We start from the raw sequence: 13,657 nt of genomic DNA, 5'->3' as shown, positions 1-13,657 counted from the left end.
CTCAGGGTTGTGAGTTCAAGCCCCACTCTGGAGGTAGAGATTACTTAAAAATAAAATCTTAAAAAAAAAAATTAAGATAGCCAATGTTATCTGTATTTTAGCACAATTCGAAAAATAATAGGAAATTTAATTCCCAATATTTTAAGTTTTGTAGAGTTTTGATTTGCTTCAGCTTTAATTGGGACACTGGATCGTGAAATCAAACCCCACGTCTGGCTCTGTGCTCAGCGTGGAGTCCATCTGGGATTCTCTGTCTCTCCCTCTCCCCCTCCGCCTCCCCCCTTCCCCACACCCTCTCATGCGTGCATGCTCTCTCTCTCTCAAATATATAAATAAAATCTTAAAAAAAAAAAAAGATGGGAGGGAATATATCTAAGTGGTTAAATCATGACCACCAGAAATTCAGACTTAAGGGAGGTCAAGGTTAATATCTGGTATTAATAGGTTCAAGAAAACATAGATGGATCTCCCAAAAAGTGGGAACAGCACAATAAGGGACAGTCCAAGTGGACGCTTCTCAGAAACCCAAAGACTGCATCTAGGAAGCCTGGTCAAAGAAACATAGTACAAGTCATGCAACTGGGGATCAGGGCCAACTAACAAGAACTGAGTGAGACCTCACTCTCATCAGGTAGTTGGGAGTACTGGACGGATTACCTGGACAGAGCCTAAGTGAGGTATTTTTTACCCTAAGTCCATAGGTTCTCAAGGTGTCTTCTAACTGAAGATATTCACTAACTTCTCACTGAAATTTAGCATTTTCCAATATTGTGCACATAGGCCAAAAAATCACTTGGATTAGTAGCACCTGTGATCACACATATTTTATATCACATTACAGCTATTACAGATATCTCAAGATATAATTTACATGAATCACTATTTCAAAATTACAATATTAGACCTGCCACTAGATTTTTGTCATTTAATATATTAATGAACACATGATTATATTACAATTTTTAAGTATTTTGATAACTTTATTTCACATAACTAGATTTCATCTGAAATCTTAGGTATTTTCTACCCCCCCCCAAGTTTTTATTTAAATTCCAGTTAGTTAACATACAGTGTAATATTAGTTTCAGGTGCAGAATTTGGTGATTTGGCACTTCCATACAAGACCCAGTGCTCGTCACAAGTGCCCTCCTTAATCCCCATCACCTATTTCACCCATCCCTTCACCCACCTGCCCTCTGGTGACCATCAGTTTGTTCCCTATAATTAAGAGTCTGTTTCTTGATTTTCCTCTCTTTTGTTTCCCCCCATGTTTGTTTGTTTTGTTTCTTAAATTACACACGAGTGAATTCATATGGTATTTGTCCTTCTCTGACTTGTTTCACTTAGCATTATACTCTCTAGCTCCACTCACATCGTTGCAAATGGCAAGATTTCCTTCTTTTTTATGGCTGATATTCTATTGCATACATATGCCACATCTTCTTTATCCATTCATCAGTTGATGGACATTTAGGTTCTTTCCACAATTCGGCTATTGTTGATAATGCTGCTATGAACGCTGGGATGCATATACTCCCTTTGAATCTGTATTTTTGTATCCTTTGGGTAAATACTTAGTAGTGCAATCGCTGGATCATAGGTAGTTCTATTTTTAACTTTTTGAGGAGTCTCCTTACTGTTTTCTACAGTAGCTGCACCAGTTTGCATTCCCACCAACAGTGCAAGGGGGTTCCCCTTTCTCCAATCCTCACCAACACCTGTTGGTGTGTGTGAGGTGATATCTCATTGCAGTTTTGATTTGTAGTTCCCTGATAGTGATGTTGAGCATCTTTTCATGTGTCTGTTAGGCATCTGGATGTCCTTTGGAAAAATGTCTATTCATATCTTCTGCCCATTTCTTAACTGGATTATTTGGGTTTGGGGTGCTGAGTTTTATAAGTTCTTTACATGAAATCCTATGTATTTTCTGTATTTAAAAACACTTTAGGATGCCCGGGCAGCTCAGCCAAGTGTCTGCCTTCGGCTCAGGTCATGAACTCAGGGTCCTGGGATTGAGCCCCATGTCAGGCTCCCTGCTCAACAGGGAGTATGCTTATCCCTCTCCTTCTGCCCCTCCCCCGCTTGTGCTCTCTCTTGTTCTAATATATAAATAAATTCTTTAAAAAAACCACACACTTGGGGCGCGTGGGTGGCTCAGTCATTAAGCGTCTGCCTTCGGCTCAGGTCATGATCCCAGGGTCCTGGGATCGAGGCCTGCATCGGGCTCCCTGCTCGGCCAGGAGCCTGCTTCTCCCTCTTCCACTCCCCCTGCTTGTGTTCCCTCTCTAGCTGTCTCTCTCTCTGTGTCAAATGGATAAATCTTTAAAAAAACAAACAAAACAAAACAAAACCACACACTTTTTTTATGGCTGGCTCAGTCGGTAGAGTGTGTGACTCTTGATCTTGGGCTTTTGAGTTCAAGCTCCACGCTGGGTGTAGAGATTACTTAAAAATAAAATCTTAAAAAAAATTCTAAAGTACTCACAAGATTTATCAGACTGCTAAAGGGGTCTTTATCCTAAAGAATCAAAGAAAATTTGATGACATGAGAGGAGTTTGGTGGCAAGTCTCCAACATATAGCACATGCTTTCATTTTCCTTAACTGCACAATATTCATTTGAAATGTTAACAATTTCTTTAACTCTTCTAAAAATTCTTCTAAAAATGACTGTTATTGTTTAAAAGTGGAAGAATCCACTGGGAAAGGCACCTGAACAAAGAGCAAGAGTTCGATCTATACTATCGAAACGGTTCTCACCTATTTTCTGCCTTTTCAGCCCAGCAGCTTCCCCCTGTGGGAAGTGCACTCTCTCTGCCTGGTGGGCTGTCACTCACCCACTACAGGAGTGGACACATGGCCCAGGACAGCCAATATGATGACTCCTCACCTCCATTTCCTTGCATATAGCAACTGGTCCACATGTAAAGATCCTAACCCAAGGAGAGTCAGTCTTTCAGAAGATGACATGGGCTCCTGAAGAGAGGATCCATCTCTCTTTCCCAAGACCTTAAAACAAAAGGACCACTTAAACCTGGAATAGCTGAGAGGTACCTCTGCCACTATTTGGAAAAATTTGTCTGAAAATAAGGCCAAAAAGGAAAGTGGAGTTGTTCCAACTATGCCTAAAGCCTTTCATTAGCCCAGTTAAATGGAACAGTAAAGTCTTTCTTTGGTTTACATGAATCTGAGCAGTTTCTTTCTCCCTCAACTGAAAGAATTCTGAAAAACACATAAGAATTAAGATATTTGTTCCTGGGGCGCCTGGGTGGCTCAGTTGGTTGAGCGACTGCCTTCGGCTCAGGTCATGATCCTGGAGTCCTGGGATCGAGTCCCGCATCAGGCTCTCTGCTCAGCAGGGAGTCTGCTTCTCCTTCTGACCCTCCTCCATCTCATGCTCTCTCTCTCTCTATCTCATTCTCTCTCTCAAATAAATAAATAAATAAAATCTTTAAAAAAAAAAAAGATATTTGTTCCTATGTAATGTAATATGGACATTATATGCAGCCAGTCTGCTGGAGAGAAATTCAACCTTGTCCACTACATGGTAGCTATAGGACACTGGATAATCCAATCTCTCTGTGTCTCAGTTTCCTCATCTGTAAAATGTAGATGGTATTAGGACCTACTTCATAGGGCTGTTGTGAGAATTAAATGAGTTTTTATGTGTAGAAGTGCTCAACATAAAAAGTCAATGTAGCCATTAAGATCTCTTAATGATTAAGATTGTTAACATCATAAATCAGACTCTATATTTAGATAAGGGGAAAATATTCCATAAATCCAAAGAAATATCACAAATTCAGAATAACAGTAGCTGACATGGGAAGTTTAATTGCAATAAGTCAGGGCACCTGGGTGGCTCAGTCGGTTAAGCATCTGCCCTCTGCTCAGGTCATGAGCCTAGGGTCCTGGGATTGAGTCCCCCATCCGGCTCCCTGCTGAGCAGGAAGCCTACTTCTCCCTCTCCCTCTTCCCCTCCCCCCTGCTCGTGCTGTCTGTCTCTAATAAAATCTTTAAAAAAAAATTACCACCCCAAAATGTGACAACTTCCAAGTATTTAGCCCAATTTTTTTTAAAGTAAGCTCTATCCCCAATGTGGGGCTCAAACTCACAACCCCAAGATCAAGAGCCACATGCTCTACCAAATGAGCCAGCGAGGCGCCCGTTATTTAGCACAGTTTTAAACAAACACTGTTTTAAAAATCTGCTGTTCTTTTTGAAAAAGTGTTTTTAGTTGTGGTAAAATACACATAAAATTTATCATCTTAACCATTTTTAAGTGTAGAATTCAGTAGCATTAGGCATATTCACATTGTTGTGCAACCAATCACCAAAACCTTCTCATCCAGCCAAATTGAAATTCTATACCCATTCAACAACTCCCATAACCCTTTCTCCCCAGCCCCGACCTTGTTTTTATGAACTTGACTACTTGAGGTATCTCATATAAGTGGAATCAAACAGTATTTGTCTTTGTGACTGGCTTATTTCACTTACCATAATGTCTTTTCTGTCTTTTTATGCTAAATGTCAAAGCCCGTCTCCAAGTTGTACTACAACCTCACAGTAGATCCTTAGCCTTCCCATACTGAATCGTCTCATATTTAAGTAGGTCCTCCAAAAAGTTTTAAGCATTTCCTAAGAGGCCAAAGGCACTCCTTCTCTCTAAAACACCAATGACCAATGACTAAAATCTACACCAAACCCACGATTTTTATGACAAAACTGTATGAATGAGAATAAAATTAATCAATAACTTTGTGCCCTTTCTCTACACACTTCTAAATACCAGCAAATCTCTCCAAACCACTCCTCCACAAATTTATCCCAGCCACTCCTAATAATTGGCAAACCATGATGTTTCTCCTTTCTGGTAGACCCTATTTACTCTCTGGGCCATAGTTTGTTTGTTTTTAATTTAAATTCAAGTTAGTTAACATATAGTGTATTATTAGTTTCACTCTCTGGGTTATATTCATTGCACACTTACTGTCTGACATGTTGTTTTCTAGTGGACTCTCTTGCATATTTCCCAGCAAAATGCTAAAGTAGGAAAAGTATCATACACTTTTTAAAAAACAAACTCTGAAGTGCTAAGTATACAACAAATATTCTATTAAAGTGTATGATAAACTGACTTTAATAAATCAAACAGAAGGGGCACCTGGATGGCTCAGTCGGTTAAGCGGCTGCCTTGGGCTCAGGTCGTGATCTCAGGATCCTGGGTTGAGCCCCTACTCAGGGGGGAGCCTGCTTCTCTCTCTCCCTCTGACCTTCCTGCCCCCTCCCACCCCCCACTCGTGTTCTCTCTCAAATAAATAAAATCTTTAAAAAAAAATGAATCAATCAAAAAGAAAAAATCAAAACCACCAGAAAATAGTAACAACTCTAGTTTTATTGTTGAACATTTACACCTTACAAAAATAATTAAGTACTGAGATGATCCAAGAAGCCTGTTTAAAATCAGTAAAAGGGGGGCGCCTGGTGGCTCAGTTGGTTAAGTGTCTGCCTTCAGCTCAGGTCAATGATTCCAGGGTCCTGGGATCGAGCCCCATGTTGGGCTCCCTGCTCAGCGGGGAGCCTGCTTCTCCCTCTCCCTCTGCCTGCCGCTCTGCCTACCTGTGTTCTCTATCTCTCTGTCAAATAAATAAATAAAATCTTTAAAAATAAATAAAGAAATAAAATGAAATCAGTAAAAGGTAAAAACAATATTGTGCTGCAGGGTTAAGATTCACTTAAGATTGAATTAGATTCAATTAAGTATGCATAACTAAATTAAAAATTAGAATTAAAAAGTTAGCCCTATAAGTACAGAAACAGAGTACATAGAGTAACAGATCTTCCAAAGTAGAAAAGAAAAAATGAAAAGAGAAAATAAACAAGATCAAACCTCAATCCAAAAAAAGGCAAGAAAGGAGAAAAAAAAAACAACACAGAAAGTATCAAGTGTAAGATGGTAGAAAAAGTCCAAATCCATTCATTCAACAGTTATATTATGGAAAATCTACCAAAAGCCAGATACTGTTTTAGGCACGAGGAATACAGCAGTTAACAAAACATACAAAAATATCTGCTCTCAGGAAGCTTCTATCCTCGTGGGGGAAACACAGTAAATGAGACAAACGAATAAACCACATGGCATGTCAAATGATGGTAAGCACAATGACAATGAGTGCAATGGAGATGTAAGGGAAGGCTATGTGGGGGAAGACCTCACTGAGAAGCTAATATTCCAAAAAATATGAGGGAGTTAAGGGATTAAACCATGTACACAGATGGGGGGAGAGCATTCCAGGCAAAGGAACCCCCAACTGCAAATATCCTGAGGCTGGGATGTGCTTGAGGAGGCCACAAAATAGAGAAAAGAGGAGCAGTAGCAAGAGATGAGATCAGAGGTAAAACAGGAGGGGATCATACAGGACCTCGGGGACCACTCTACCAACTTCGGCTTTTACTGAGTGCAATGGGTAGTCCCTGCAGGATTTTTTGAAAGGAGGGCAATAATTTTTTTTTTCTTTTTTTAAGGAGGGTCACTTTAGATGCTGTGATGAAGAGACTAAGAAGAAAAAGCAGACTAGTCAGGTGGCTACAGCAGTAATCCAGGTGAGAGACAAGCTGTAAACTGGACTAGTGGAAGTGGTGAGAAAGGCTTGGGAGTCTGGACAGATTCTGAAAGCGAAGGGCACAGGATTTGCTGATGGATTACATGTGTGGTGTGAAAGAAATGAGTCATAGATGACTCCAAAAGTTTGGGCCTGAACAAATACCTCAATAATGACAATGAATAAGTACAAAAACCTGCCAGTCAAAAGGCAGAGCCTGTCGACTTGGATTTTTAAAAATCCCCAGCGATATGCTGTTTATAAAAGCATAGAGAAAGATTAAAAGTAAAATGATGGGGAACGTTGAGACAGAGACGGACGAGAAGTCGGCTCTCTTAATCTCCTCTTTATTTTAACACTTTAGCATTTGTGAACCCCGTCTTCCCAACAATTCCCGAGACTGTTGTTCCTTCGAGGACAGGGATGTCACACCCTCGTATGGACCCACCCACAACTTAGACCAATCCCCAGCTGGTGGTAACTGAACTATTTCAAAATGTTCAAAGTTCCGCACCTACTTCACGTTATTTCTCCTTCGTCACAGATGTTAAGTGATCTGGAACTTCAGGGCCGTTTCTATAACCTGAGCAGTTCCCCTCTTCCAAAGTGACACGCCAACAAGGCTTCTCCGCAAAGCGCTGGGCGGCGCTGCGGCTCCCGCTCCCTCGCCCGCGGCCCGAGCTGGGGCCCCCGCCCGCCCGGACTCCCTTCCAGCCTGCGAGTCTGGGTCTGGTCGCGGCGGCAGGGAGCGGGCAACGCCCAACTCTGACAACCTGAGAAGTTTCTAGGAGAGGACAGAAGGACCGAAGCACTGCAGGGTGATGCCCCCGCCACAGGCCAGCCACCAACGCTTGGCTCCCGCAGGCCCTCAGCCCCTCCGAAGCTCACCTGGCCCGCGGCTAGCCCGGGTGGTCGGAGCAGCGACCCTCGCACGCGCCGGTCCGCAGCGAAGGTTCCGGCTTTGGCCGGAAGTGTTTCTGTAGGGAGACAGGAAGTCCCGCCTCCGCGGCGTGAGCTGCGGACGCTGGAGCTCAGGCCTGAACGTAATAGGCAAGGGTTTTGGGAGTGGATAGATGTTAGGTTCATCCACCCAAATCTGGGCCGGCTCTCCGCCTCTGTCCTGCATAGCTGATTCCCGCAAACTCAGGATGTCAGAACAACCCAATGAACGTGCATGATCTAGTTTGTTTTTCAGTACCATGTTTATGCAGAGTCTACCACGCAGGAAGCGTGTAGTCACAGAGAATAAAATAGTGTCGAGGGGCGCCTGGGTGGCTCGGTGGGCTGAGGGTCCGCCTTCGGCGGCTGGGGTCATGATCCTGGAGTCCCAGGATCGAGTCCCGCATCGGGCTCCCTGCTCAGCGGGGAGTCTGCTTCTCCCTCTGTGTTCTCTCATTCATGTTCTCTCTCAAGTAAATTAAAAAAAAAAAAAAAACTTAAAAAAAAAAAATAGGGGCGCCTGGGTGGCTCAGTCGGTTAATTGTCTGCCTTCGGCTCAGGTCATGGTCCCAGGGTTCTGGGATTGAGCCCCACATTGGGCTCCCTGGCTTCTCCCTCTCCCACTCCCCCTGCTTGTGTTCCCTCTCTCGCTGTGTCTCTCTCTGTCAAATAAAATCTTTAAATAAAGAAAGAAAAAAGAAAAAAGTGTTGATGCCTCAAAAGCTAAAAATAATAATTAACTAGCTAAAACATAAGGCAGAATGAAAGTAAATACAATAATAGAGCAAATTCCATAGGCATGTTACTTTCTAAGCCTCAGTATTCTCCTATGTAACTAGCTCAATGGATCAACTGGTTTGTTGTGAGGATCAAATGAGATGACACAAACTTTTAGCAATGGTGATTAAAGCACACAATACCTGTGATCTTTCCCTCAAATAGGTGTATACCTCCTGCCTCTCATTCCTCACCTCCTTCTCAATTTTATCCCTTTCAGCCTGGCCTTCTGGCTTCACCAGTGACTTCAAATCACCAAGGTGATTCTTCAGTCCCCCTATCCCTTGATTTCTCTACAGCATAGATTGATAGGATTAATTCTCACCCTTTGTTGTAAAAGTCGTATTTAAGGGACGCCTGGGTGGCTCAGTCAGTTGAGCATCCGACTCTTGATTTCGGCTAGGGTCGTGGTCTAGGGGTTGTGGGATCGAGCCCTGAGTCAGGCTTCATGCTCAGCGACGAGTCTGCTTGTCCCTCTCCCTCGGCTCCTCCCCCCTGCTTGCTCTCTCTCTCTCAAATAGGTGAATAAAATCTTTAAAAATAAATTAAATAAATAAAAATAAAAGTTGTATTTAAAACATTATAGAAAAAAGCTCAAACTTAAAATACTGAATATTTGCAATGGAATCCCTTTTGAGTCTCATCATTGGTGCCTTGAGTAAATATTTAGCGAGTGCCAGCTCTGCACCAAATACTGTTTTTCAGGCATTGGAGATCTAGCAGTGAGAAAGAGATGCAGTGTTCCAGTCCTGGGACATTTATATTCTAACGGCATGAGGCAGATGATACATAAATAAAACAAATAATTTCAGATTGTGCTAAGTGCAATAAAGGAAATAGAGAGTGCTATAATAAGATGTAACCAACTTTAGGAAGGTAAAGGGAAGATAACTTTCAAGATTGTATTTGAACTGGGGTGCCTGGGTGGCTCAGTTGGTTAAGCGTCTGCCTTCGGCTCAGGTCATGATCCCAGGGTCCTGGGATCGAGTCCCCCATCAGGCTCCCTGCTCTGTGGGAAGCCTGCTTCTCCCTCTCCCTCTGCCTCCCCCGCCCTCCAGCTTGTGCTCTCTCTCTCTCTTTCAAATTAAAAAAAAAGAGAGAGAGAGAGAGAGAGATGGTATTTGAACTGATAGCTTTAAGATAAGAAGGATCCAGCAAAGTTAAAAATAAATAAATAAGTAGAACAAAAAAAAAAGGTGAGAGGTGCCTGGGTGGCTCAGTCAGTTGAGCATCGGACTCTTGAGTTTCGGCTCAGGTCATGATCTCATGGGTCGTGGGATTGAGCCCTGCGTCAGCTTTCTCGCTGACGGGGGGGGATTCTGCTTGAAGATTCTCTCCCTGTGCCCCTCCCCCACACTTGAGCGCAAGCACTCAGGTTCTCTCTCTCTCTCAAAAATAAATAAATCTTAAAAGAAAAACTGGAAGAAGAGCACCACAGGCCTAAGTAAGAGCAAATATGAAGATCCCTAAGTGGAAAATACTGACTTACAACTTTTAAAGATCTTTCTAGGGGCACCTGGGTAGCTCAGTGGGTTAAGCGGCTACCTTTGGCTCATGTCATGATCTCGGAGTCCTGGGATTGAGCCCCAGGTCGGGCTCCCTGCTCAGTGGGGAGCCTGCTTCTCTCTCTCCCTCTGCCTGCCACTCTTCCTGCTTGTGCTCTCTTTCTCTGTCCAATAAGATCTTTAAAAAAAAAAAAAAATCTTTCTAGTGCTACAAGTTAACAGGGATGGGAGGCAGGGGAGAGGGTGATGGTAAGTAGAGAGGTCAGTTATGAACTATTACAGTCATTTCATATACAGCACACACACACAAAAATGGTGGTTTAGGGGTGCCTGGCTGGCTCAGTGGGTAGAGCATGTGATTCTCAATTTCAGGGTCATGAGTTCAAGGCCCAAGATGGGGCATGGAGCCTAATTAAAAAAGAAAAATTTTTTGAAAAGAAAATGGTGGCTTAAACCAGAAAGGTAGGAGCAAAACTTGAAGACTGGGGGTTTATTTTTTTTAATTGTTATTATTTTAAGATTCTATTTATTCATTTGAGAGAGAGACAGAGAGAGAACAAGCAGGGAGAGAGGCAAGCAGAGTGAGAGGGAGAAGCAGACTCCCCGCTGAGCCAGGAGCCCAACATGGGGCTCCATCCCAGGACCTGGAGATCATGACATGAGCTGAAGGCAGACGTTTAACCATCTGAGCCACCCAGGCACCCTGTAGACTGGGATTTTAGCTGGAGAAATTAAGGAAGATGAAAAGAGAGAACTACTCACTAGATTTTGCAAGATAAATGCCAGTGTCCTTGACAAGAGCAGTTTTGGTAGTTTTGGACTCAGAAGCCAGACTAGCATGAGTTGAAGTGGAAAGGAAGTTTAGGGAATAAGGCTAAATGACTCTTCAAAGAATAGATCTAACTGCCACATTTGATGAACATTTTTCAGACATCCTATTGGATATCTCTGCTGCATTACACTGTAATGGTTTACTCCTAGAAACCAGATATACCAATTCCACTGGTTCTTTCTTCCTCTTCTTCCCCTCCTCCTTCTCCTCCTTCTTCTCCCTCTTCTTCCTCTTCTTCTTCCCCTTCTCTTTCTTTCTCTTCTTTTTTTGACAGGGAATTATGAATCACTTTGGAAATCTAATGAAAGCTATCCATATATATGTATATCCATTCATATATATATATATATGAATTTTGCCTATAATTTCAGAGAGTTAATTAATCCTTTCAAGCCCATTAATAGGCCCCAATGAGTCCATGGATCCCAGATTAAGAACCCCCTTTCTTTTCAATTAGCTGGTCTCTTCTTCCTTCCTGAGTTCCTTACTCCTTTGATTGCTCCCTCCTTGGTTATCTGTCTTTGCCTTTTTGTTCTTCTTGTGCTGCATACTTTCTCAGTGTCTACATCTACTTTCTTGGTTTTGTTATTGGGGGCATGACAACTATTTTAGTACAGAAGCCATTTGGAGTTGTGGGATAACTTGAAAGAAGATCAAGTTCAGGTAAGCCCACTCAATTTTGGGAGACCTATTTGATTTCATTAGTATCTATTTAGACATCATGACAGTTCAGGCTATGAATAATTGTTCATAAGCACATTCTGAGAAAGATTTATATAAGAAAACAAAATCCGAGGTGCCTGGCTGGCTCAGTCAGTAGAGTATGCAACTCTTGATCTTGGGGTCGTGAGTTTCAGCCCCATGTTGGGTGTAGAAATCACTTAAAAATAAAATCTTTAAAAAAAAATAAAATAGAAAACAAAACTCAAAAGCGAATTCTCTCATTGTAACATTTTACAATCTTCTTCAAGGTTGTTCCTCCTCCTACCCCCATTGAAGGAAGTGTCAGCCTTCCAGGGAGATGTTCCACAGTGGCATTCCTGCTGGTCTTCTTCTTATGAACTTCTGGCACTTTCTGACATGGCAACTTTCCCCTGTATTATACTGGTTGTGAAGATTGATTGTGTCAACTTAGGCTAGGTCATGGCACCCAGATATTTGGTCAAACACTAGTCTAAATGTGGCTGTGAAGGAGTGTTTTAGATGAGATTAACAGTTACATCAGTAGACTTCAGGTAAAGCAGATTGCCCTCCTTAGTATGGGTGGGCCTTGTTCAATCAGTTGAAGGTCTCTCGGAGAAAGAGAGACTTCTGCCCCCCCACCCCCGAAGCATAGGACCATGAAACATGGAGAAAATATCAGAGTTATTTCCACAAGGAAAAAGCAAGGAATGATTGCTGGGTAGATAAAAAAACATGTCATAGATTCAATTCAATATCATCTCAAATCTCTCCAATGATATTTTTTGATTATGGTTTGTCTTATTTTAAGGTTTGGTCTGTTCCCTTAAATTAAATTTTTTCTATATTTTTCTTGTTTTGTTGTTGCCTTTTTTTTTTTTTTTTACCTTGGTCTTTCTCTGTTAAACTGCAGGTGCTCTATAAATGTGGGAGTTCCTGGGTGTCCATTTATATCACAAAATGAGGCAGTAGAAATTCTAAATGGGAGCTAGAAGGAGCTCGACTTCTGTGGGTAAGGCTGCTTGATGGTAAGTCTCATTGTCATGTGAGAGGGAAGGGAACTGCCATGCTCCAGGAAGGCTCTCATATGCCAAATAGAAGAGTGTAGCTCTTTGACACCAACATCTTTGCCAGTTACCCAAATTCTCCCCAGAAACTCACTCCTAGCTCTCTAGAGAAGATGTCTTACTTTTCTGCTTAGGGATATATACCTGGCAGTGATGATTTAGCTTCCTCACTGGGGTACGAGAAAGAGGTAGTGGGAGGAATACATCCTGTTATTTGCAGCCCATCAATTAATTTCTGTTTTCATCCATATTTATCCCTTCAAACCTCTGTGTTGACAAGTACAGCACTGTTCCAGTTCATTTTCTATCACTGCTCTAACAGATTACCACAATCTTAGTGGCTTAAAACAACATAAATTTATTATATTACAGTTCTGTAGAAGTCCAACACTTCTCACTGGGCTAAAATCAAGGTGTCAGTGGGGCTGTGTTCCTATCTGGAGGCTCCAGGCAAGAATCCATTCCTTGCCTTTTCTGGTTTCTAGAAGCCACCTGTATTCCATGGCTCACAGTCCCCTTCATCCATCTTCACGGTCAGAAATGGTGTGTTGAGTCCTTTCCATATCACACCACTCTGACCTCGTTTCCATCCTCACATCTTCTTTCACTCTCCCTGTCTGCCTCCCTTGTCCACTTGGAAAAATCCTTGTATTACTTTGGTCCATTTGGGCAATTCAGGATAATCTCCGTATTTTAAGGTCATCTGATTAGCAACCTTAATTTCATCTGCAACCTTAACTCCCCTTTGCCATATAACCTACCATATTTACAGTTCTGGGGATGAGGACATGGACATCTTTGGTGGGGGCATTATTCTGCCTATACATTTGGTTCTACTGAGCCTGTTGGATCCTATGTCAGCCCCAACCTCTTCTCTACATATTTTTAGCTATGGCTTTATCCACACCGCTTTCATCAGTCATCTGCTTTCTGTGTTCCAGAAATTTTTCTTAAGATTTTATTTATTTATTTGAGAGAGAGAAAGTGAGAGACAGAGCACAAGCGGAGGACAAGGGGTAGAGGGAGAGGGAAAAGCAGACTCCCTGCTGAGCAGGAAGCCTGATGTGGGTGGGGCTTGATCCCAGGACTCTGGGATCATAACCAGAGCAGAAGGCAGACACTTAAACAACTGAGCCACCCAGGTGCACCTGAAATTTTTTTTGAAATTTCTCATGCACTAGCAGAGCCCATTCTCAATGTTATTTTGATATTTTAGCCTTTTTATTCTTTTACTTTCCTTTTAGTATTCTCC

At 42.2% G+C, this 13,657-nt stretch overlaps 1 protein-coding gene across 3 annotated transcripts in view; it reads right to left on the bottom strand.

Annotated features, from left to right (window-relative positions):
• TBCE (tubulin folding cofactor E) overlaps positions 1-13,657 on the bottom strand; it is a 94,304-nt gene that overhangs the window by 70,560 nt on the left and 10,087 nt on the right. The window contains exon 1 of one of the 3 annotated variants that reach the window (XM_035008496.1): positions 7,493-7,589. The exons of the other annotated variants lie outside the window; for them this stretch is intronic. The gene's annotated coding sequence lies outside the window, so the exon portion shown is untranslated. Of the gene's footprint in view, positions 1-7,492; positions 7,590-13,657 lie in introns of those variants that run through there. 3 annotated transcript variants of the gene reach the window in all.

The sequence above is a fragment of the Mirounga leonina genome, unplaced genomic scaffold, assembly GCF_011800145.1.
Source record: "Mirounga leonina isolate KUSES-001 unplaced genomic scaffold, KU_Mleo_1.0 Mir_152, whole genome shotgun sequence".
Classification (NCBI taxonomy): domain Eukaryota; kingdom Metazoa; phylum Chordata; class Mammalia; order Carnivora; family Phocidae; genus Mirounga; species Mirounga leonina.
Note: the sequence above shows the minus strand (reverse complement) of the source record. Positions and strands in the feature narration are given on the sequence as shown.